We start from the raw sequence: 24,216 nt of genomic DNA, 5'->3' as shown, positions 1-24,216 counted from the left end.
TGCGAAATTTTCAAAATTTTCGCCAAATTTCCGTGTTTATCACAAATAAATGCAGAATTTATTGACCTAAATTTACCACTAACATGAAGCCCAATATGTCACGAAAAAACAATCTCAGAACCGCTAGGATCCGTTGAAGCGTTCCTGAGTTATTACCTCATAAAGGGACACTGGTCAGAATTGCAAAAAACGGCAAGGTCTTTAAGGTCAAAATAGGCTGGGTCTTGAAGGGGTTAAAGGTGCCCCCTACTGGTTTTATAAGTCGAGGAACACTTTGCGAAGACTTTGCGAAGACTTGCTGCAGAAGGACTTGCTTGCCGTGAACGTGCTTGCTGGAGAGAGAATCTGCACCTGAGACTTGGGTCCCTCTTAAAGGGAATGTTTGATGATAACTTTGATACATGTTGAAACGTTAATAATGTTGAGGAATTTAGATAGTTTAATAATGTTAATAAAGATTGCGGACAGGAAAGCTGGAAGTGAGCCCGTAGGGGTTAGAGAGAGAGTCCTCCCGAGAAACGTAGAAAGATGGTCGGCACAATGGCAGTAGGCTCAGCCAAGGAGCTAGGCGGTCCTGCATTGGTGAGGTTGGAACGGAAAGAAAGTTAAAATGTTGTAATAGTATTTTATAGTAGGCCTTTAGTGGGTTCAGCTTATACGCACTTAAAGGAAGAGTTAGTTTATGGTTCAAAAATTGCACTTAGTAAGAATACCCGGCTGGGTACTGAAGGTTATTTATACTTTAAATGTTATTTAAAAATATTTAACTGTTATTTTTGTTTGTAACGTTCAAGTGTCCTTACCTCCCATAAAGGGAAGCACTCTTTCTATTTATTTGTTCTTAACATCCAAAAATTTTGTATGTCTTTCACTGCATTATATTGTTGTTCTTCTTACCAGTCCAGGAGTACTGGATTTAACCGGGGGGGAGTGCAGCGCCCCAGAGACCTGGTCGTTGCAGTATGGCCCCAAGGCGAGTAGCGGTACGTCCGATGGCACTAAAGAGTTCTCCTGACCAGGTATCACCAGAACACATTACACTTCACACTCCGGCCACTAGGGGGAGAAAAAGGCTTTATTTATTGGGCCACTCCTCACACTGGTAAAACTAGGGGCTGGGGAGGAAGTTAGTCAGAAGCTGACTGGGTTGGAACCAGGCAACATCCCGTGGCAGGGGGTGTTGCAGGGAGAAGACGCAGGGGGGTCCCTGTCAGGCGTGGGAACCTGGCAGGCGCCTAGCGAACAGAACAGAACGTGACGGAACCGCGCCTGCACACCTTGCGGCAGTATCCTAAGAGAGAGACAAGAGGGGAAGAATATTGTGGGACAGTGTAAACGAGATCAGCACAAAGGAGAGCCAGTAAGAGTCATGCCGAGAGAGGAAGGCAACATCTTACTGAGGCGCGTAGTCGGTGGCCGGATCACCGTAGGAGTAACTGACTTCAGGCCTTACTTCAAATTCCGCTGGACAGTTGATTATAGGTTGGCTGTCTACCTTTTACACCTACGAAGACATAGGGGGCAACATTGGGAGAGGGGCATCTCTAGGGTCCCGGAAGACCTCCAAGCCTTCCCGTCAAACGGGTGGCGTCCTAGCCATAACATATCTGGGGGACGTTAGAAACTAGCAACATCTGGAATCAAAGAACGAGAGAGAGAGAGAAAGCTGTAGAGAACGAACGAACGAGAATAGCAGTTGTGAGGACTATTCCGAATGCTCAGCAGGGTAGGACTACAACACACAGGCGCTATTGGTAGGCAACGATTTCCATCTGCGAGGGAAACTCTGGATGTGCCCATCAGACCGGCCAGTCTCTGATAGCCCGGTTGAACGTGCTCTGGACTGAGTGTACTGAAGCCTTCAGTAAAAGGTAAAGAGACTGCAACCCTGTGTCCTCGTTATTGCCCGCACCGCACACCATCACCATCCACACTACTGGGAAGCCATGGGGATTTACTTCACCTGTGGGAAGGTATACCATCCAGCTGCTATTTCATCACCCCAGCGGACCCCACAGCAGCGTCGGTCACCCTGACCGAACACCACAGGTGGCGTCACGAACTACTGACAGACTGTACTACCACTTTAATTGGATGCCCCTTAGCAGGGTCACGACCGGGTCCAGCCACCGCGGCAACCGTAGAACCGAAGGAGAAGGGACCGGTACCGAGTGACTAGTGGCCCTGTGTCTGGGGGCGCTCCAGAAACAAGAAAAACCCTCACTGTTGCCCTGATCCACTCCTGCCTGGACTACTGCAACGCTCTATTAATTGGCCTCCCCCTCACTCGACGTTCCCCTCTCCAGTCTATACTTAATGCAGCAGCCAGGGTCGTCCATCTAGCTAGTCATTACTCGGATGCGTCCACTCTTCGCCAGTCGTTACACTGGCTGCCCATTCATTACAGGATACAATTCAAATTGTTCTCACCCACAAAGCTCTCCACTTTGCGGCACCCCCTTACATCTCCTCCCTCATTTCTGTCTATCGGCCTAACAGACCACTGCGCTCTGCAAATGACTTTCGACTAACCTCTGCACTAATCCGTACCTCCCACTCCCGACTCCAAGACTTCTCCCGTGCTGCGCCAATCCTCTGGAATGCTCTACCCCAAGAAATTAGGACCATTAACAATTTGCATAGTTTTAGGCGCTCCCTCAAAACACATTTGTTCAGAGCGGCCTATCACGTTCCCTATTCAGTCATTTTATGTTTGTGTGTAGCCCATTCACTATCTCCATCTATCCCCCACCCCCTGAAGATGTATACACACCTGTACTTTGTATCTCCCCCTCCTCATTGTAGATTGTAAGCTCTCACGGGCAGGGGCGGCTTATTTTGCTTTAATTATTGTATTGTTAACATTGTTACTTATGACTGTTGTGTTTGAACCTGTTAAACTGTAAAGCGCTGCAGAGTATGTTGGCGCTATATAAAAATTATTATTATAATTATTATTATTTCTTTAAGGGGGAACATGGGCAATATATCTGTCTCTTTACAATATCACCCGACTCTCCAATATATTGGAGTGCTCGCTCGGCCGAGTGCCACTGTGTTTCCTATGGAACAGACGCTGTTAGACTCCTTTGGCTGCATTTTATTTTAGGATTTGGCAGTCTGAAATCAGTCACAGAATCCTTATTCTGCCAAATTAAAAAAAACAAACAAAAAAAAACCAGAAATTATCAAATAAACTAAAAGTAAATATAAGCGGAACGGACAAAATTCAAATTCACCTATTCGAGTGTATTTTCCTGGGAAATTTGACTAGTGGAGATTCTCCGTAAATTCATTGTCCCTTATTATGCTACCACAGCGCATAATAAATGTAAAAAATAACAGAAAATTTCTTATACTCACCTCTCCCATCTTCAGATTAACTCCGCTTGTGCTGAAGTTACCGGGCCTCTCGAATTCATCCAGGACTTCAGGCTCTACTGATGGTTCTTACGAAGGTTCCTGCCTGGGAGAGTTCTGCGCAGCCGCTCACCAAAAGGTGATGGCATCATGGCGTGTACCATGACTTTGAGGATGCATATAGAGGGAATATACATCCGACTATACTTGCCATAAGAACAAGGGTTTCCTCTTTCTCTAAGAAAGGTATAGGATCAGTAAATAATAGGTGCGGGCCAATTCCACCGCATCAATGAGTGCCGATGGACCATTTACAGCTGATTGGTACTCATTGATCATCTCATTCACGCGGACTGACTCGCTATTCGACAGCATTAACCTTTTCTCACTCCAGCCGCCCTGCACATGTTTGAGAAAGGTCCATTTGACCAAAACGTCACATTTATATGCAGAGCGCTGGATGGATTATCTACGAACAATAAATTCTAGATTTTCTTCGATTTTTGAGTGCCCGATTCTTGTCTATAAATGATCATTTTTACGCCGGCATAAACAACCTGAGCATTTTGCTCATTCACTAGCTGATCTGCATTGTGCTTAAATGGGTCAGTGATCTTATGAATGTTCTTTAGTCAATTTTTGGCTCTTGTAAATGGGCGTCAAGGAGGAGGAAATGCAGTCAACACATAGAAAGAAGCCACCTTATTCTCCCGGTAAGGGTTGTCTATATTAATGCATGTATATTTTTGTTATATTCAAACTCACAGAAAAAATATGGGTCCCATGTGATTTGGAATAAAGTCAAAGTGAATAGTCGTATTTACCCATAAATAACCGGATAGTAAGTGTATACTCCCAATACACAACAGAAACAATAAGAAAAATGGAGTTCCATACACATCATAAAATTAACCATATATTTTTATTGCAAATAATATTGCACAAAATGTCACAAAAATGAAGCACAAACAAAGGATATAAAAACCCTAGTGAGAAACAAATAAGTCCCAGGCATAAAAACTAGTAATAGCCATCACCATGGTATTGATATAGAACACTGTTAGCTTCAAAAACATGTAGTACACATGGTGTTAATAAGGCATTAAATATTAATATTAACCTTGGTATTAGCAAATATATCCCTCTAATAATGCATTTCCCTGAGGCTGTCGCAGTGACTATGTGCCTCCACACAGCGAAAAGAGAAATGCGGTGTATCTAATAGCCATAAAGCTGACCCATGGTGAGCGTGACAAGATGCCGAGGGACCGAATCCACCCCATGACGCGCGTTTCGCGTAGGCTTTATCAAAAGGGAATATTTTTGGCCACATCCCTCTTTCATAGTCTTTTCCCTCCATTTTGAAGTCCACCTAAGACAGGTGGTCACCTAAGACAGTCTTCTCTAGTGAGGTGCTGGAGGTTTCCAGACAAGACTAGGTTACAGGAGGTGGATATTGCAAAGAGAATTAGACCAAATCCACTTTAGTGGATGGATCTTCGCTCTATCTAGGTGCAATTGTAATCCATAAAGAGATTTGTAGATTACAAGGAAAGGAACCCAATGTCAGGGAACAAGCATGCAGAGCTTCATTTTCACAGAAGCGCTACTAATAATCCAATTGATGCCCCCAGGAAGAAGCCAGTGGCGAAACGCGCGTCGGGGTGAAGAGACGGCTTTCCAGACCTTCTCAGGTATATCTCTTAGCTCATTTAGTTACTGGCAGGTGGTGGCATCTAATCAAGCTTTTTTGGCGTTATAAGCTTAGAGGCATTTTATGTAAGTACACTTCTAGATATTCTAGCCCGTTTTCAGCTTTAGTGGCAAAGTCCTTTTCTCTCCAATAGAGTATATGTGGCATTATAAATCTTCTATTGCTTAGCACATGCATCATATAGGGATTATTTTTGAGACCCATACATAGTGCAATAGCTCTGCCTTATTTGAAGACTGTGTTGGAGTTAAAAATGAAGCCAATTGCTATATGGATATTTGCTTGAATTTGTCACTATTGGAAATACCTGCTTGAATTTTTTAATATTTATGTATTTTTTGAAAATAAAATATTTGTTATTTTTACAAAAATTCTCTGTGAATGGACCCTCTGTATCCTGAAAATATTTTTGGGGGTTGTGTATTTATTTTACTGTAAATCTATAGGTATGAGTCTCTTCATAAGACAACCCCCTTTAAAGACCAAAGCAGAATAAAATAATAATAATTTTATTATATTTTCTTTCATGTCCCCTCACCCTAATAATATAGCTGAGTTACAATATTCACTTAACTCTAACTTTGGCCCCCTGAGCAGCTCTTATCTAAGTATCGTCTGTTAGTATTTTTGGGATGGTATCTGCTTTCTGTCGGTGAGCAATGACAAGGTTAGAAAAAGTTTATGACATTCCTAATAAGGTTCTCGTTAGGATGATGTACATTTGCAGCCGTACAAATTGGGATTACCAGAAATAGCCCCTGTGCGTCAGTCCGATAGGACGACTGATGCTTAACTAGTCCCCAGGTGGAGGTTAGAAGCCTCGCCGGCAGATAAGACTTTGCTTTCCTCATTGTTGGTGTAGTCCATATCGTAGGAAAAAGGACTGAAAGTTGAGAGATCAGAGAAGAACCAGATGAAGAGATCTGCAGAAGAAGACAAACCAAAAGACCAAGGTGAGACCACTGATCAGTAACTCCAGGGAACAATTCACAGAACACACACATTTTAAAAAAAAGATTATATTTGTAATTTTCTTCCAGTAGCATCAACATTGACAGCATGACCGAAAGATGAGGATTGGAGACTTCCACTATTATTTTAGGAATTTGCTTATTGCGCCATTCTACATGACATATAATATGGACAATTACATCTTAAATCTGCAATAAAAAAGCACAGCTCGGTGTGCCCGTGCTCTCAATAGGGAAAAGGAGTAATCCATTACCAGGTCAACAGTTTTGGGGGATTTCAGTGAGAAATAGGAGGGTACGGCCAACACTCATGTAATTTGTTTGACCATCTTGGGTCAGTGGCCTTGTTGAGTTTCTTCTGCCAATCTTTGTCAACCTCAAGAATGATCAGTATTCCAGTGTAATGTGTATGGGGGTCTCTTAATTCTTCCCCAACAGATAATGTTAGAGATGATAAGGATCCGGCATGACCAATCTCGGACTGTGGAACCTTTTGTTCTCGCCGAGATATGCCATAGGAGTCTGATAGCAGCTCTCTCATAGAGAACACATTCTCCTGTGTATGGAGGGGTCCAGAGAGAAAGCTGCCAGCAGAACAATCAGCCGAACCATCATTGAGCCAACAGTTGTGCATTGTGTACAAGGCCTCATAAGTAGAGACAAGCGAGCTTGCTCAGAAAATGTGCGCCAATCTCAAAACCGGCACGAACGTTGCACATTCGTATTCGGATTCCTGAGCATTTTCTGCAAAATTCGGTAAATGATCGAGTTTCCACTAAGGCTGTGATCTTACTGGCAGTTCTGATCATGTAAGATCGTTATCATTGGTCAGAACACAGCATAGACACACTGTCAGATGTCCGTGTGACCCCACAGCTATAACTCTGACCGGTGGTACTGTAAATCATTACCGCCGGTCAGAGAGCTACAGTTCCCACGCTGTTAAATGGGAGAGTGAGCCCACAGCTTTTATCTCAGGTTAAAAAAATTTACCTCCGGTCACTGGCGTCTGCTGATGGGGACTACTACTCCCATCAGCCGACGCCTGCTGATGCTAATAACAAGGGCATGCGGTGGCTTATGGCAGTATTCACCAGCCATCGCCTGCACTCTAAATAAATACGGTAAGTTTTAAAAAAAAAAAACACTTGGGTTCCTCTGTATTTTTGATATCCAGCCAGGCAAAACTAACAGCTGGGGGCTGCAACCCTCAGCTGTCAGTTTTAGCAGGGTTGATTATCAAGAATAGAGGGGTTCCCAAGCTGTTAAACAAATTTAAACAAAACAGCATGGTGTCCCCCCTATTTTTGACAACCAGACAAGCTAAAGCAACATCCATGGTAAGTGGATATGGATATTGGCCCCAAGTCTAAAAATAGCCCACAGCCGCCCAAAAAAAGACATCTATTACATGCGTCAATTCTGAAGCTTTGCCCGGCTATTCCCACTTGCCCTGTAGCAGTGGCAAGTGGGGTTCATATTTGCTGGGGTTGATGTTACCTTTGTATTGTCCGGTGACATCAAGCCACGGATTACTAATGGAAAGGCGCCTATAAGATACCTATCCATTACTAATCCTATAGTTGTATGGTAAATAAACATACAGCCAGTATAAAGACCTTTATTTGAAATAAAACAAAACACACCATTTTTATTTAAAAACAACAAACACAGTTGTACTCGCCTAACACAATTCCACCAAAGCCCTCGTCTTATGTAATAAATAGAAAATAAAAACAACCATATTATTCACATGCTCATTGTTCTGTCCCATGCAATCCATTTCTTCTGGGGATAAATAATTTTCAACCTGGATGGTGCAAAGATGCGACTGGGGAGTGAGCTGCTCTGAACGCAGCATCAGTGACTGGCGGTGACGTCATCAAAATTACCGCCGGTCACTGAGGCTACATTCCCAGCCGGGCCACTGAACCCCGATGACCTCTGGCGCAATTCTCGCTATAACAGTGAGAAGAAGTCTCTATGGTGCAGAGGAGAGTTCACTGCCATTCACTTTTTACCTCCAATCACAGGTGCAGGCTCACGCCGAACAAAGGCAGTGTTTACTGCACTGTCATACATATGACAGTGGGACAAACACTGGATGGTCAAGTGACTGGAGTCTGGGTTCAGGTACTGTTCTGGTACCTGAATCAAACCTTTTTTCAACTGACCGCCTAACTCGAACATCCAGGGGTTCTTTTATCTCTACTCATAAGCCCCCATACACCTTAGACTAATGTTGGCTGAATTCACCGATATTAATGGTTTGGCCAACAGTCCAGTGTGTGTAGCACATGATTGTCGGTGAAGTTATGGTTTAGGTATGTCTGATTTCATACTGCTAATCCATTTTGTCCTCCTTAAGATAAGCCGCCATTAGACATGTCTGGAATCGGCTCTCATAAAGACCACAGTAGTGTTCATCAGAGCAAGTGCTCTTTTGTATGGCTGAGACCACCGAGATAGCTTCTTCCAACAGCCGTATACCCACCTCTTACCTCATACTGAGCTCATAGCCAGGATCCAGATGAGAAGTGTATACAGAATTTTGGTCATGCCTTCTCCTTGATTAAAAGTCTAAATGGAATGGAATGGCGTCAATCACTTACCTACTGGGATTTGATTACACAGAAGATCTGTCTGATAAGCAAAGTGTATGTCAACATTGCTGTGTTGTAACTGGGTGTTACCTGCCGTGATAGACCGCTTATCTTCTGATCGCTCACAGGGTTTAGTTAAACCTTTATCTGCCCAGTAGGTGTGAAGCTGATAGTAAGCCCAGGTCCTGGTTCTGTGAAAACAATCTAAATTTAGGAATTTGATATCATGACTATCTACATAAAATAAGCCCTATAGTAGTAAAGGAGAGCAGATTGGCAAAATCTGGGCTCATTATCATTACTATGGCCATTGTTCGAGTTGGTCCATTGATTAATGTTCCAGTCAGATAGAAGTCTCTATGATGAATCATCATGGTGTACAAACAAGAAGAATTGGGGAGTTGAAATCCAACTGGTCGATCCTTATCTCCCCAGACATAAAGAGTTGGGTTACCAATACCAAAAAGTATTTGGTTGGCCAGTCCTACCAAAATAAGTGAATTCAGCCAATGCGTATTCATTGTGTATGGCCATATTTAAAGTTGCTCATACACATTGGATAAAAATATACATTATATATTTACTCATACACTACCCAAAAATTATCCCAATACACATTGGTTAGAAATTACTCAATAAAAATCTTCCATGGATAAAAAAAAAATTATCCACTTACATTGGATACAAGTTGCGCTTACAACTTCTACACTTTAGAAAAAGGTTAGTCATGGCCATTTCATTTGGCTCGTTTTCCATTTTAATTTTTAGATTTCTCTGTAATCATTAGGGGAAAAGTCATCGACGTGTAAATCCACCAAAAAAATTCCTAGAAAGAAAAAAAAAAAAATATGGAGGTTTATTAAAAATCGATGAAAATCCAATCCAACCCTTAAGAAACCGCCAACGTCTTGAAACACGTTTTCATGGATTTTCAGTGAATTTCAATTTTTTTTTTTGCTAACACGGTACCACAATACAATTTGTTATTGTACAATTTTTTTTAAAGGATCTTTTTTGTTGGATTCCATCAGGATACCTGCCATACTCAATGGTTCTCCATGTAAAGAAGGACTTCCTTACCCTGGGTGAGCTGACGACTTTTTCTTTTTTAAAGTTATCCACGCTCCCAAATGTTGGTGTAAACCGATGCAAACCGGATTTATGAATTGTAACTTTGAAAAAAGTTGCAAAAAAAAAAAAAAGTTAGGACTATTGCTCCAGTAGAGAGTGGAATAAAAATTAGAGAAACAGTGCAAGACAGAATTGTTAAATTTATAGGCGTTATCTGCAACTTTTGTTATTTTTGAATGTGGCGCTAAAAAGTTACAGGTAGATAGTTGCCTGACTACCTGCCTGTTCTGCTCGTCGATGATCACCGATCACTCCTGCCATTACTTCTCCCATTTCCATTGACGTTCCTTCAACAGAGCAGCTTCTTCTCTTCAGCACTGCTGTGTGGACAGGGAGTCTCTTCCAATGTGATGTTGACTCACTGCCAACTCCCCGCTGTCTAACTGCGGGGAGCCAGCAGTCAATCAGTATTGATACCTCATCCACAGAGCAGAGTGGAAAAGAAGGCTTAACTCTGTTGATGCCAGTTGAAACGAAGCAGGAGAATCACCACCTCAGATGGCAGATATAGTCTTTGGGCAGAACAGACAGTTAATTAGCAATTTTACCTGCTGTGAGTTTTTACCCCCCCCATGGAGAAAATTAACCAAAGTCTTGAGCAACCTCTTCAAATTTACACCAAACATATCAAAACATCATTTAAACACTTTAATATTTGGTAGAGAAAAAGGCAACACAGTCACAAGGATGAGTGACTTCACAAATTCCTCCGATGGTAAATTTACCCTAAAATGTTTATAGCCCCTTATTTTCTGAATCCTTAAGGTACCGTCACACTAGACGATATCGCTAGCGATCCGTGACGTTGCAGCGTCCTCGCTAGCGATATTGTCCAGTGTGACAGGCAGCAGCGATCAGGCCCCTGCTGTGCTGTCGCTGGTCGGGGAAGAAAGTCCAGAACTTTATTTCGTCGCTGGACTCCCCGCAGACATCGCTGAATCGGCGTGTGACACCGATTCAGCGATGTCTTCACTGGTAACCAGGGTAAACATCGGGTAACTAAGCGCAGGGCCGCGCTTAGTAACCCGATGTTTACCCTGGTTACCATCCTAAAAGTAAAAAAACAAACAGTACATACTTACCTACAGCCGTCTGTCCTCCAGCGCGGTGCTCTGCTCTCCTCCTGTACTGTCTGTGAGCGTCAGTCAGCCGGAAAGCAGAGCGGTGACGTCACCGCTCTGCTTTCCGGACGCTGTGCTCACACAGACAGTACAGGAGGAGTGCAGAGCGCAGCGCTGGAGGACAGATGGCTGTAGGTAAGTATGTAGTGTTTGTTTTTTTTACTTTTAGGATGGTAACCAGGGTAAACATCGGGTTACTAAGCGCGGCCCTGCGCTTAGTTACCCGATGTTTACCCTGGTTACCGGCATCGTTGGTCGCTGGAGAGCGGTCTGTGTGACAGCTCTCCAGCGACCAAACAGCGACGCTGCAGCGATCCGGATCGTTGTCGGTATCGCTGCAGCGTCGCTAAGTGTGACGGTACCTTAAGACACAATATCCTCTTCATGACCCGGGGTATTTTCCTTTTTTCTTTTTCGTTTTCCGCTCCCCTCCTTCCCAGAGCCATAACTTTTTTATTTTTCCATCAATATGGCCATGTGAGGGCTTATTTTTGGCAGGACGAGTTGTACTTTTGAACAACTTTTGTTTCAGCATGTCATGTACTAGAAAACAGGAAAAAAAAAATTCAAGGGCAAAAAAAAGTGCAATCCCACACTTGTTTTTTTGCTTAGCTTTTTTTGCTAGGTTCGCTAAATGCTAAAACTGATCTATCATTATGATTCTCCAGGTCATTACGAGTTCATAGACACCAAACATGTTTAAGTTATTTTTTATCTAAGTGGTGAAAAAAAATCCAAATTTTGCTAAAAAAAAAAAATTGTGCCATTTTCCGATACCCGTAGCGTCTCCAATTTTCGTGATCTGGGGTCGGGTGAGGGCTTATTTTTTGCGTGCCAAGCTGACATTTTTAATGATACCATTTTGGTGTAGATACAATCTTTTGATCGCCCTTTATTGCATTTTAATGCAATGTCGCGGTGACCAAAAAAACGTAATTCTGGCGTTTCAAATTTTTTTCCAGCTACGCCATTTAGCGATCATGTTAATCCTTTTCTTATTGATAGATCGGGCAATTCTGAAGGCGGTGATACCAAATATGTGTAGGTTTGATATTTTTATATTATTTTATTTTGATTGGGGTGAAAGAGGGGTGATTTAAACTTATTTTTTTTTATTTTTTTAAACTTTTTTTTTACTTTTGCCATGCTTCAATAGCCTCCATCGGAGATCGCCTCTGCTACATAGGAGCGAAGCTCAGATCGCTCCTATGTAGTAGAATTGTTGCATTGCTATGAGCACCGTCCACAGGGTGGCGCTCATAGCAATCCGGCATTAACAACCATAGAGGTCTCAACGAGACTGATCATGTGACGGGGGTCAGCGATGCGCGCATTTCTGGCCGGATGCGCTAGTTAAATGCCTCTGTCAGTGTTTGACAGCGGCATTTAACTAGTTAATAGCGGCGGGTGAATCGCGATTTCACCCGCCACTATTGCGGGCAAAACAGCTGCATCAAAGCAGGGGATCTGACCTCGGATGTACTATCCCTTTCCGACCTTAGACGCATAGGTAGATCTAAGGTCACTTCACCCTCTTTGCTGCAAGCTCCGGCGATGAGCCAGCAACATTTTTTTGGCACATGTCAGATGATCTGATCAGCTGACGTGTCCCTAACAGCAGCGGGTGGAATAGCGATCCACCCGCAGCTGTTAATCTGTTAAATGTCGCTGTCAATCTCTGACAGTGGAATTTAACATGATCGGGCTGGAAGTCCTTCTCAAACCCTGCCCACCAGCGCCCAGGTCACATCCGGTTGTCATTGCCGGATAGCTATGGGCGCCGCCCGGCCGCCGGCGCTCGTAGAAGGTGATCATTTTAGCTACATAGAACAGGGCTGATGATCGCAGATGATCGCAGCTTCTAGTCTCCCATGGAGGCTATTGAAGCAAGTGAAAAGTAAAAAAAAAAGTTTAAAAAAGATTTAAAAACACATTTGGTATTGCCATGTTCAGAATCACCCGATCTATCAATACATTAAGGCCGGCGTCACACTCAGCGTATGCAAATACGGTCCGTATATTACGGCCGTAATACGCTGAAAAGTCCCGAAAATAGTGGTCCGTAGCTCCTCCGTAGGCAGGGTGTGTCACCGTTTTTTGCGCATGGCATCCTCCGTATGTAATCCGTATGGCAGCCGCACTGCGTGTTTTTATCGCAGGCTTGCCAAACCGACATACGCCTATACAAGGGATCCATGTGTTAAAAAAAAAAATAAAAACATATATACTGTCTATATATATATATACAGTATATATATATATATATATATATATATATATATATATATATATATATATATATATATATATATATATATATAGACACACATATATATATATATATATATATCAGTAGACACATATATATATTATTCCTTCATACAGCGCGAGATAGCAAAAAGCCGGTAATTCAATTACCGGCTTTTTCTTTCTCCTTCCTAAACCCGACATGATATGAGACATGGTTACATACAGTAAACCATCTCATATCACCATTTTTTTTGCATAATCCACACTACTAATGTCAGTAGTGTGTATCTGCAAAATTTGGCCGTTCTAGCTCTTAAAATAAAGGGTTAAATGGCGGAAAAAATTGGCGTGGGAGCAATTTTCTCCGCCAGAGTAATAAAGCCAGTGACTGAGGGCAGATATTAATAGCCTGGAGAGGGTCCACGGTTATTGGCCCCCCCCCCCCCTGGCTAAAAACACCTGCCCCCAGCCACCCCAGAAAAGGCTTTACTACTCTGGCGGAGAAAATTGCGCGGGAGCCCACGCCAATTTTTTCTGCCATTTAACCCTTTAATTTAGTAGATAGAACGGCCAAATTTTGCAGATACACACTACTGACATTAGTAGTGTGGAATCTGCAAAAAAATGGGGATATGAGATGGTTTACTGTATGTAATCATGTCTCAAATCATGTCGGGTTTTAGGAAGGAGAAAGAAAAAGCCGGTAATTGAATTACCGGCTTTCAAGCTGTATAGCGCTGGAATAAATATTAATATATATACATATATGTGTCTCACTGACATATATATATATATATATATATATATATATACCTATTCTATGTGTACACATTTATTCTACCTATTCTACTGTAAGCTGTCAGTGTGATTTTACTGTACACCGCACTGAATTACCGGCTTTTCTCTCTAACACCGCTGCGTATTTCTCGCAAGTCACACTGCTGGTCCGTGTGTAATCCGTATTTTTCACGCTTCCATAGACTTTCATTGACGTTTTATTTGCGCAATACGGTGACAAACGCAGCATGCTGCGATTTTCTACGGCCGTAGAAAGCCGTATAATACTGATCAGTTTAACACGGCAAATAGGAGCAGGGGCATAGAGAATAATTGTGCCGTATTTTTTGCGAGTTTTACGGATGTAGTTTCTGCGCTCTTACGTCCGTAAAACTCGCAAGTGTGACGCCGGCCTTACAAGAATTAACAAAAAAAAAAACATCAAAATGCCAGCATTATACTTTTTTGGTCACCACAACATTGCAATAATGGCCGATCAAAAGATTGTATCAATAAAAATGTCAGCTCAGTACACAAAAAACAATCTCACTCCCGGCCCCAGATCAAGAAAAAGTTGCTACAGGTCTCGGAAAATGGCGACTTTTTTTTTTCTTTTTTTTTTTAAACTTTGGAATTTTTCCACCATTTAAATAAAAAAGAACCTAGACATGTTTGGCGTCTATGAACTTGTAATGACCTGGAGAATCATAGTGGCAGGTCAGTTTTAGCATTTAGTGACCAATGTAAAAAAAGTAAAAAAAAAAAAAAACAGTTCTGGAATTTCCCTTTTTTTTTCTTTGCAATTTCACCGCAATTCTTCCTAGTTTTTCCAGCATACTATATGGCAAAACGTCGTTCAAAAGTACAACTCGTCCGGAAAAAAACAAGCCCTCCCATGGCCGTATAGAAGGATAATTAAAAAGGTTATGGCCCTGGGAAGAAGAGGAGCGAAAAACGGAGCAAAACACAAGGTGGTGAAGGGGTTAAAACAATTCTATGGGACCCCAATGTATCCGCAAATTTCATACGAGATCCAGGATTAAAAAAATAAAAAAAATAAGTCACTGTATATAAAATCCAATGGATAGCTAAGCTACTGCAATGTCCTGCACATGGGTTAAGCAACATAGCTAATCAGGAGAACTATACAACATTTCTAATTGGAGGTATTTCATAATATAATTCTTATTATTACACCTACTACACGTTGGGCTAAGAATTTGGAGATGGGAATCTCCCTTTATCTTTGATAAACATAGGTTAGGCAGCATAGCTAATCAAAAGAACTGTACTACATTTCTAATTGGAGGTATTTTTTTAATATTATTACACCTACCAAGTATTGGGATAGGATCTTAGAGATGGGAAAAGCCCTTTAAAGTATGACTTTCATACAGCAACAAAAAAAAAATTATATATATATATATATATATATAAAGATAACGATCCTCACCATCAAGGGTCCAGGCGTATATATAAAATTTTCACTTTATAGGTATATGTTAAATAATTTGTTTAATGTACTGTACGTGTAATGCACGGCAAATAGTGCAACCAGAATATAAAGTCGTAATTTGGTATAAGCTGAAATGAAAAATTAAAATGCCCAAAAATAAAAGCAAAAAAAAAAAAACAACAAAAACATGAGGATAAATAAAGAGCGAGATGGGAGATAGAATTCGAGGCTGGTAACTGAGCAGTTTTGTGAAACCCCCTAGAAGCTCGGAGGTTAATAAACCACTTTCTTATCTATTTTAATGTTATCAAATTCCAAAGGAAAGAGCTCAGGGCTGGGAGTTTGCTTTCTCAGCTTCCATATGTTGCAGCTCAGGAGCAGGCAGACCCCAGCGCCCTGTGAATATTTGTCCCCGCAGCCAAAGGTAATGTGTTCTTTTGTGGTTTTTTTTAGCCTAAAATGAAAATTATTTCAAGGTTGTTTTTTTTACAAAAAAATAAAAATTATGTTTTTGGCAGCCATTTTAATGATGACGGGTTGGGTTCATCTCTATTTCTTAGAATAAAACTTAACGTAATAGTAATAATAAAAATAACACGAATCCAAAAGAAAAAAAATAACATAAGTAAAACATTGCTAAAGCTGGTTAAGAATTTTCTTCCAAAATCATTAAAAAAAATGAAAAAGTAAAGCAAAAAAAAATAAATAAATTGCACAATCCAAATTTCATAACCATATGTGTTTGCCTATATCTAACAGATTGCCATGAATTATTATTATTTATGTGTTGAAAATTATTTTTAATTGTGATCCTTCTAATACAAAAATAAAACAAAGCTTAACTTCAAAAGATATTGATGCTATTTCTTTTGACAAACGCAACAGAACATAATGAAAATTATTTACAACATTGAAAATTAAATTCGATATCGTTTGGAAAAATTTATACGAATAGTCAAAAAATAATTTAATTTGTTAAAAGCAGACTAACTGTTTTTTAATGTAAAAATTAAATGTATAAAATAAGTTTAGGCATTATGGAATTATTTTTACGTTAAATATTTTTCTAATTCCAATTTTTAATTATTTTTAAGTGAAATTTTACAAGAATTTATACAAACTGGAATGCAGAATTCAGGATAACATCCAATGTTCTAAACTCTCAGTACTAATTTCTATTTTATCTATAATCCAGAAATAAAACCTTAAAAAAAGATATATATATTTGTAATATATATATATATATATATATATATATTTTTTTTTATATATATATATATATATATATATATATATATATATATATATATATATATATGTGTAATATATATTTAGATCCAATTTTCTGTTAGAAGAAAAGGCTAACTAAAGATCAGAAAATAAAAGAAGAAATACTCTAAAAATTATTTATCGTGGTTAGATTATAGGAAAATACAATAATAGTTAAAAAAAGGTCAATTATTTCAGTGTTTACCGACTAAATTATTGTATGAAAGTACGGTATTAGAATTTCATATTTATATTGTATCTTTATGCAATCATATATTATTAATTCTAAATTGTTTAAAATGTTAAAGTGTAAAATATATGAAAAAAAAAAGTTAGTAAAAAAATAAAGTTTAAATTTTTTGTTTTATTCTTATATTTTTAGCACTTTGGAAGTTAAAATATATATAACTGATTAATAATATAATATTAATAATTTTCAAATTTGTGGTGAAAGAAGTTATGATTTGCAAAATTAATTATTGAACGTTTTAACCAAAAAGGCTCACAAATGTAATGCTGTTGAGTATAAAATAAACAATTTTCGAGGGGGCATGAGATAACGTAGCTATCGGGACCTGTCAAGTTACTGTTGAGGAAAGTTCAGGTGTCCTTCACCTCTCCATGTATATTTGAGAATTGATGGCTTTTACCAGGGGAAGTTCCTTAATACTCGAGAAGAAAAAAAAATGCTGTTTTTGTTGAATGGAATACAATCGGTTAATGTTGGCTGCCGATGCGCATGATGAGCTGTGACGTTATCGGAGATCTTCGATGATCGTTAGAAGTTTCGACCACTGGAAGATCTTTCCTTTAGAAGATCTTTTCTTCGATGTATACTTGTCTGGACCTGATTATGCATTTACACAAAGCAGATAAAAAGAAAGTGAACCCAAATAGTTGGAAGAGACGTCTTCACAGCCGAGAAATAGAATACTGTGCGGTGGGACTCGGTATGATCTTTGAGTCCCGGTCCACACGTCTTCCAAGGGAGTAAATACCACAGAGGCAGGCAATCCGGCTGCCCCTGAGGATAAAAAGCTCAACCAAGTTTGACGCTTTGGGGGCTAGAACCCGAGCAAGACCTCCCTCTATAGAGGAACGCTACTGTAACCCAAGCGGTAAAGCCTACCCTAAGAGTTTTGGAAAGGGCATGGGGAGCATGGATAAAATTTGACACCATAGTATGGAGCTATGAGGCTCTTCTCTCCAGTATGTCCACTGCTGATATCTCCTACAATTTGGCCTCTTGCATTTGTTTTGTAAATGTAGGTTGTGTACATAGGCCATAGACTTACTATTTCATGAGCAAATCCTGACCACCATCTTATCTTCTTAGACATCAGCTGATATTGGCAACTTTTTACACTTCGTTGTACTCCGAAAGTCAAAGAGGCACTTAATCTTCTCAATAAAAATGCACTAAAAATCAACTTTAATGTTGATATCGGAGATGACCGGGGTGGGGGTGGGGTAGTGAACGGCCAAATTACTATTTAGGTAACGAGCCAAGATCATTTACAGATTTTGTACACCAGTCATTAGCCGCCGACTGGGAAGCGTCCGACTTCTGCCCGAAAGATGGATTACTGCAGTATATTATTACAAATTACTACTATCACATGTGCAACAAAGTATTTCCTGGAGGAGACACTTCATATTAGCAGTGTTCCTACAAGAAACATAGGGAGATGTACAAAAATATATAGGATCCAGAAAAAAAACTGCACATTTTGCTGCACTGGGAAGAAAAAGAACCTTCGATTTGAACATTTCCCTTCCCATGGGAGCTCTGCCCATTCCTGACAAATAATAAGAAAAATGAAGATAAGTGAGTGGTATCTCTATGGAGGGAAGTTTATGCTTTCTAAGGATTTGCGTCTGGTGATGTCTGTGAGCCCTAAATTATTACAAATGCCTATTGACTTCTATCCTTTTTATACATACGCCAATTACCAGGTACAAAATCTGGATTGGTCTTTAGTTGATAAGGAATGTATGCGTTTGTTATACTTTTTGCACCCTACATAGAAAGCAAGCCACAAGACCAAAAAAAAATGCAACGCTCGAACACTTTCTGCAACTGTCAGCAATAAGGAGTCCATGCAAAATTAATTACTGTGACGGGAACCTAAATAATATTTCTCCCCTTCCTATAAAAACATATGCACTCCGCATGGATGTTCATCCATGTTCTTTCAATGGGGATGGTGGAGTAAAGAGATTTCAGAGAACACGATCAGCTAGGCATCTTCAACAAGACTAAAAGCATTGGGATAATTGACAACTGTCCTGGATTTTTTGGGAATATTGGGTCAAAAGGTGGTTTGGTTTATGTAAGCCCTACGCAAATGGGCATACTTGGGTGGCCCTGGATGGGTCGGGTGTTGTTGATCCTGGAGGCAACTTAAAAAGTTGTGGCATATACAGTCCAAAAAATATTGGCTACTATGAATTAGACGTTGACATTGAACACCAAAACTTCTTCATCTCCTACATCGTCTGATGTCAAGGAGGACCCCACACACAAGATAACCGATCAGTCTCCCGATTGAAGGGCTTCACAATGCAACAGAGGACCACAATGGCACTTCCACCTCACCCATAAGACTGGTCATTGTACCATATCTAAGGATATTCTTGACAACTTTGTCATTTTTGGAGATAGGCATGGGTCACATGGAGCCAAGCCATACTTCCCTCTAGGCAACATCCCCTAAATGGACTTTTGATAGCTTTCAGTAAACTTTGGCAGCACACAAAGTTTGCCAACTCCTACGGGAATCTTGGAGGTCTGCCCATCTTTTCTGGAACCTCCTGGTTATTTCAGGAGATTGGTAGTACTCTAGGTGTGAAACTTTTTCACTCTTCTGATAGCCGTTGAGACCTTTTTAATTGCTATTTCAAAGGACATTATAGCAATATTTCCAGCCCAGAGGATAAGCTTATTTGAAGGGGAACCAAATGAACATATAGGAATGCTGTCCAACCAATGTCTGGTTGTATAAAACTTTGGACATTCAACCAGTTACGGACTGGGGCTGAAATTCAGCCCTGGCATTTGAAATCACATAGGCCCATGTTGTCCCCGTCCCCAAGCACCAGATGGGATATATTACCCTGGATGGAGGAAAGCAAGATTTACTACAAGACCAATATTTCTAACTAGATGGTGGCCCGATTCTAACGCATTGGGTAATTCTAGAATATGCATGTCCACGTAGTATATTGCCCAGCCACATAGTATATTGCCCAGCCACGTAGTATATTGCCCAGTCACGTAGTAGATTGCCCAGCCACGTAGTATATTGCCCAGTCAATTAGTATATTGGCCAGAACAGAGCCACATAGTATATTGTCATCACAGAGCCACGTAGTATATTGCCCAGCCACGTAATATATTGCCCAGCGTCATAGTATATTGCCCAGCCACACAGTATATAGCAGAGCCACGTAGTATATTGCCCAGCACAGAGCCACGAAGTATAGAGACTTAAAAAAAAAAAAAACATATATACTCACCTATAGCCCGTTGATGTCCTGCTATACTTACCATCCGCTGCTTTTGTCGGTCCTCTCCACGGCAGTGGCCATCTTCCGGAGGTCGCGCGTGCGCAGATGGTAGTGCTCGGCTTCACGGGGCTTCAGGAAAATGGCCACGGGATGCCGCGCGTGCGCAGATGGAGATCGCGGCGGCCATTTTCCTGAAGTCGAGTTCCATTGCAAGTCCCAGGGCTGGTGTGAGCAGGACCTATGATGACGTCGCGGTCACATGACCGTGATGTCACGGCAGGTCCTTGCCGCACACCAGCCCTGGGACGGGACCGGAAGCAGGCGCGTGCAATGAAGCGGTCTGGGGAGCGTGGCGAGGAGCGAGAAAGGCAGCGGAGGGGGAGTATAGCAGGTTTTTTGTTTTTATTTTTAACATGACATTTTTACTATTGATGCTGCATAGGCAGCATCAATAGTAAATAGTTGGGGGACACACAGGGTTAATAGCAGCGGTGACGGAGTCCGTTACACTGCGGGCCGTTACCGCTGCCATTAACCCTGTGTGAGCAGGATTACGGAGCGGGCGCCGGGCAGTGAGTGCAGGGGAATAGAGGAGGGAATAATCGGACTGTGCCCGTCGCTGATTGGTCGCGGCAGCCATGACAGGCAGCTGCCGAGACCAATCAGCGAACGAATAACCGTGACAGAAGGACAGACAGACAGACGGAAGTACCCCTTAGACAATTATGTATATAGATGATACCCGTGGCCTACTGGGGTAAGTGATAGAGTCAGCGACTTTGTGCTCCGTCACAACTCTTAACAGTATGGGTGTCACCAATTCCATTAACCACATAGCAGACAAGGTGGCCCACGACCAGACAGGCCCTTCTGGCAATCGCCAGTATTGCCAGTCCAGCCCTGCATTCAACCAAGAATGAAGATTGTTGGGTTAGTAGGACAAGTGAAATGGGAGCCCGTCGCTGCTCTGTTTAGGACGAGGTATTTAGGGTACAGGGTTGATGAAAATTACATCCATGGCTTTATGTTAAACATCAGGACAGATTGTCCTCTCCAGACAGAAGCCTCATTCGTCAATACTTATTGTCCATGTCTTCGGTGGTGGAGTTTCACTTACACTCTCTTGTTTGTGACAAACCACTTAACATGACTTAAAACACAGCTTATACAAAACCTGACAACATATTTCCCTAAAATCTAGCTTTTTCAGACAGAGATTATGACTTCTTATGGTAAAAGAAGTAGGGAGGAAGACCCGCGATGAAAAATCATACACTAAGCAGCAGAGTAAAAGCTCCCAATCCATCACCGATCGCTTAACGACTGCTTCATCTCTGAAATCATTCATAATGGTTTTATGTGTAAATAAAAGCGTCACTGGCAGCCAGGATTTAGTACAATTACCCTCTGCATGTTTTATTTCTACTTAAAGTGTCTTAAAGCAGCTTATTGAAGAGTTAACAAGCAATAAGTCATGTCCTACAGCAGCAAATCCCTCCACCTAGGAGTCACCTAAACAGAGAGGTCATAAAGGCTGCAGTAAGCAGAAGTACGTAGAGCTGCAAAAATAAACATATACACAAAACTCCCCCAACCATGTCTGTATGGAGCTTGGGGAACAGAAAAGGGTCTTCACCAAACTGATCCCACAAAGCTGGAAGCTACAATTGTCCACAATGTATTCTGCTGAAGAATTAAGATTTCCCATCACTGAAGCTGAGGGCCCAATGCTGACCCTGGTAAGAGCCCATAGAATTATCTTTCTCCATCATTTGTACAGCGGGAACAACGTACTCAGGGGGTAACGTACTCCTGGAATCACCAAACCCAGACTCCTCTGTTGTGAATTCTGTTGTCGAACTCCCTCCTGTGGTCGTGAATGGTACTTCGGCGAGTTCTGTCCATGGACTCCCTCTGGTGGCTGTGAGTGAAGCTGCTGCTTCTGAGGTTCCTTACACAGGTGACGTGGTTTATCCTTTGGTTGGCTGCTCTATTTAACTCCACTCAGATCGTTACTCCATGCCAGCTGTCAATGTTCCTGCATTGGTTCAGTTCGCTCTTGGATCTTTCTGGTGACCTGTCTTCTCCAGCAGAAGCTAAGTTCCTGATAGTTATTATTTGTTCATTGTTTCCTTGTCCAGCTGGTTATTATGATTTTGTCTTGCTAGCTGGAAGCTCTGGGATGCAGAGTGGCATCTCCGCACCGTTAGTCGGTGCGGAGGTCTTTTTGCACACTCTGCGTGGTCTATTGTAGTTTTTGTGCTGACCGCAAAGATACCTTTCCTATCCTCTGTCTGTTTAGTAAGTCTGGCCTCCCTTTGCTGAAACCTGTTTCATTTCTGCGTTTGTGACTTTCATCTTTACTCACAGTCAATATATGTGGGGGTCTGCCTTTTCCTTTGGGGAATTTCTCTGAGGCAAGGTAGGCTTTATTTTCTATCTCTAGGGCTAGCTAGCTCTTAGGCTGTGAAGAGGCGTCTAGGGAGAGTCAGGAACGTTCCACGGCTATTTCTAGTTGTTGTGATAGGATTAGGGCCTGCGGTCAGCAGAGCTCCCACATCCCAGAGCTTGTCCTGTGTGAGTTTAACTATCAGGTCGTGCCGGGTGCTCCTAACCACCAGGTCATAACAGTACAGCTGGCCCAAAGTATTAATGCATCTCAATAGAGGGATAAGAGAAGCTCTGAGACCATTTTTTTCTGTGCACTGTGTTTTGTCTTTCTTTTCCCCTAAACCTTTGGGTGGTTCAGGACATAGGTGTAGAGATGGACATTCAAGGTCTGTCCTCTTGTGTGGATCATCTCACTGCAAGAGTACAAAGCATTCAAGATTTTGTGGTTCAGAATCCTATGTTAGAGCCTAGAATTCCTATTCCTGATTTATTTTCTGGGGATAGATCTAAGTTTTTGAATTTCAAAAAATAATTGTAAACTGTTTCTAGCTTTGAAACCCCGCTCCTCCGGTGACCCCGTTCAACAAGTAAAAATCATTATTTCTTTGTTGCGTGGTGACCCTCAAGACTGGGCATTTTCCCTTGCGCCAGGAGATCCTGCATTGCGGGATGTTGATGCGTTTTTTCTGGCGCTTGGATTGCTTTATGATGAACCTAATTCAGTGGATCAGGCAGAGAAAATCTTGCTGGCTCTGTGTCAGGGTCAGGATGAAGCGGAAGTGTACTGTCAGAAGTTTAGAAAGTGGTCTGTGCTTACTCAGTGGAATGAGTGTGCCCTGGCGGCAATTTTCAGAAAGGGTCTTTCTGAAGCCCTTAAGGATGTCATGGTGGGATTTCCCATGCCTGCTGGTCTGAATGAGTCTATGTCCTTGGCCTTTCAGATCGATCGGCGCTTGCGTGAGCGCAAAGCTGTGCACCATCTGGCGGTATTCTCTGAGCATAGGCCTGAGCCTATGCAGTGTGATAGGACTTTGACCAGAGCTGAACGGCAAGAACATAGACGTCGGAATGGGCTGTGTTTTTACTGTGGTGAATCCACTCATGCTATCTCCGATTGTCCTAAGCGCACTAAGCGGTTCGCTAGGTCTGCCACCATTGGTACTGTACAGTCTAAATTTCTTTTGTCCGTTACTCTGATTTGCTCTCTGTCGTCCTATTCTGTTATGGCATTTGTGGATTCAGGCGCTGCCCTGAATTTGATGGACTTGGAGTTTGCCAGGCGCTGTGGTTTTTTCTTGGAGCCCTTGCAGTATCCTATTCCATTGAGAGGAATTGATGCTACGCCTTTGGCCAAGAATAAGCCTCAGTACTGGACTCAATTGAACATGTGCATGACTCCTGCACATCAGGAGGATATTCGCTTTTTGGTGTTGCATAATCTGCATGATGTGGTCGTTTTGGGGTTGCCATGGCTACAGGTCCATAATCCAGTATTAGATTGGAAATCTATGTCTGTATCCAGCTGGGGTTGTCAGGGGGTACATGGTGATGTTCCATTGTTGTCAATTTCGCCTTCCACTCCTTCTGAAGTCCCTGAGTTTTTATCAGATTACCGGGATGTATTTGAAGAGCCCAAATCCGGTGCCCTACCTCCTCATAGGGA

General features: G+C 41.7%; 1 protein-coding gene across 2 annotated transcripts in view; it reads left to right on the top strand.

Moving 5' to 3' along the window:
- The first annotated feature begins 15,698 nt into the window (after positions 1-15,698).
- The window catches only part of GATA4 (GATA binding protein 4), a 133,673-nt gene continuing 125,155 nt past the window's right edge, over positions 15,699-24,216 (top strand). For both annotated transcript variants that reach the window (XM_069728373.1, XM_069728370.1), the window contains exon 1: positions 15,699-15,807. The gene's annotated coding sequence lies outside the window, so the exon portion shown is untranslated. The remainder of the gene's footprint in view (positions 15,808-24,216) is intronic.

Source organism: Ranitomeya imitator, chromosome 5, assembly GCF_032444005.1.
Source record: "Ranitomeya imitator isolate aRanImi1 chromosome 5, aRanImi1.pri, whole genome shotgun sequence".
Lineage (NCBI taxonomy): Eukaryota > Metazoa > Chordata > Amphibia > Anura > Dendrobatidae > Ranitomeya > Ranitomeya imitator.
Note: the sequence above shows the minus strand (reverse complement) of the source record. Positions and strands in the feature narration are given on the sequence as shown.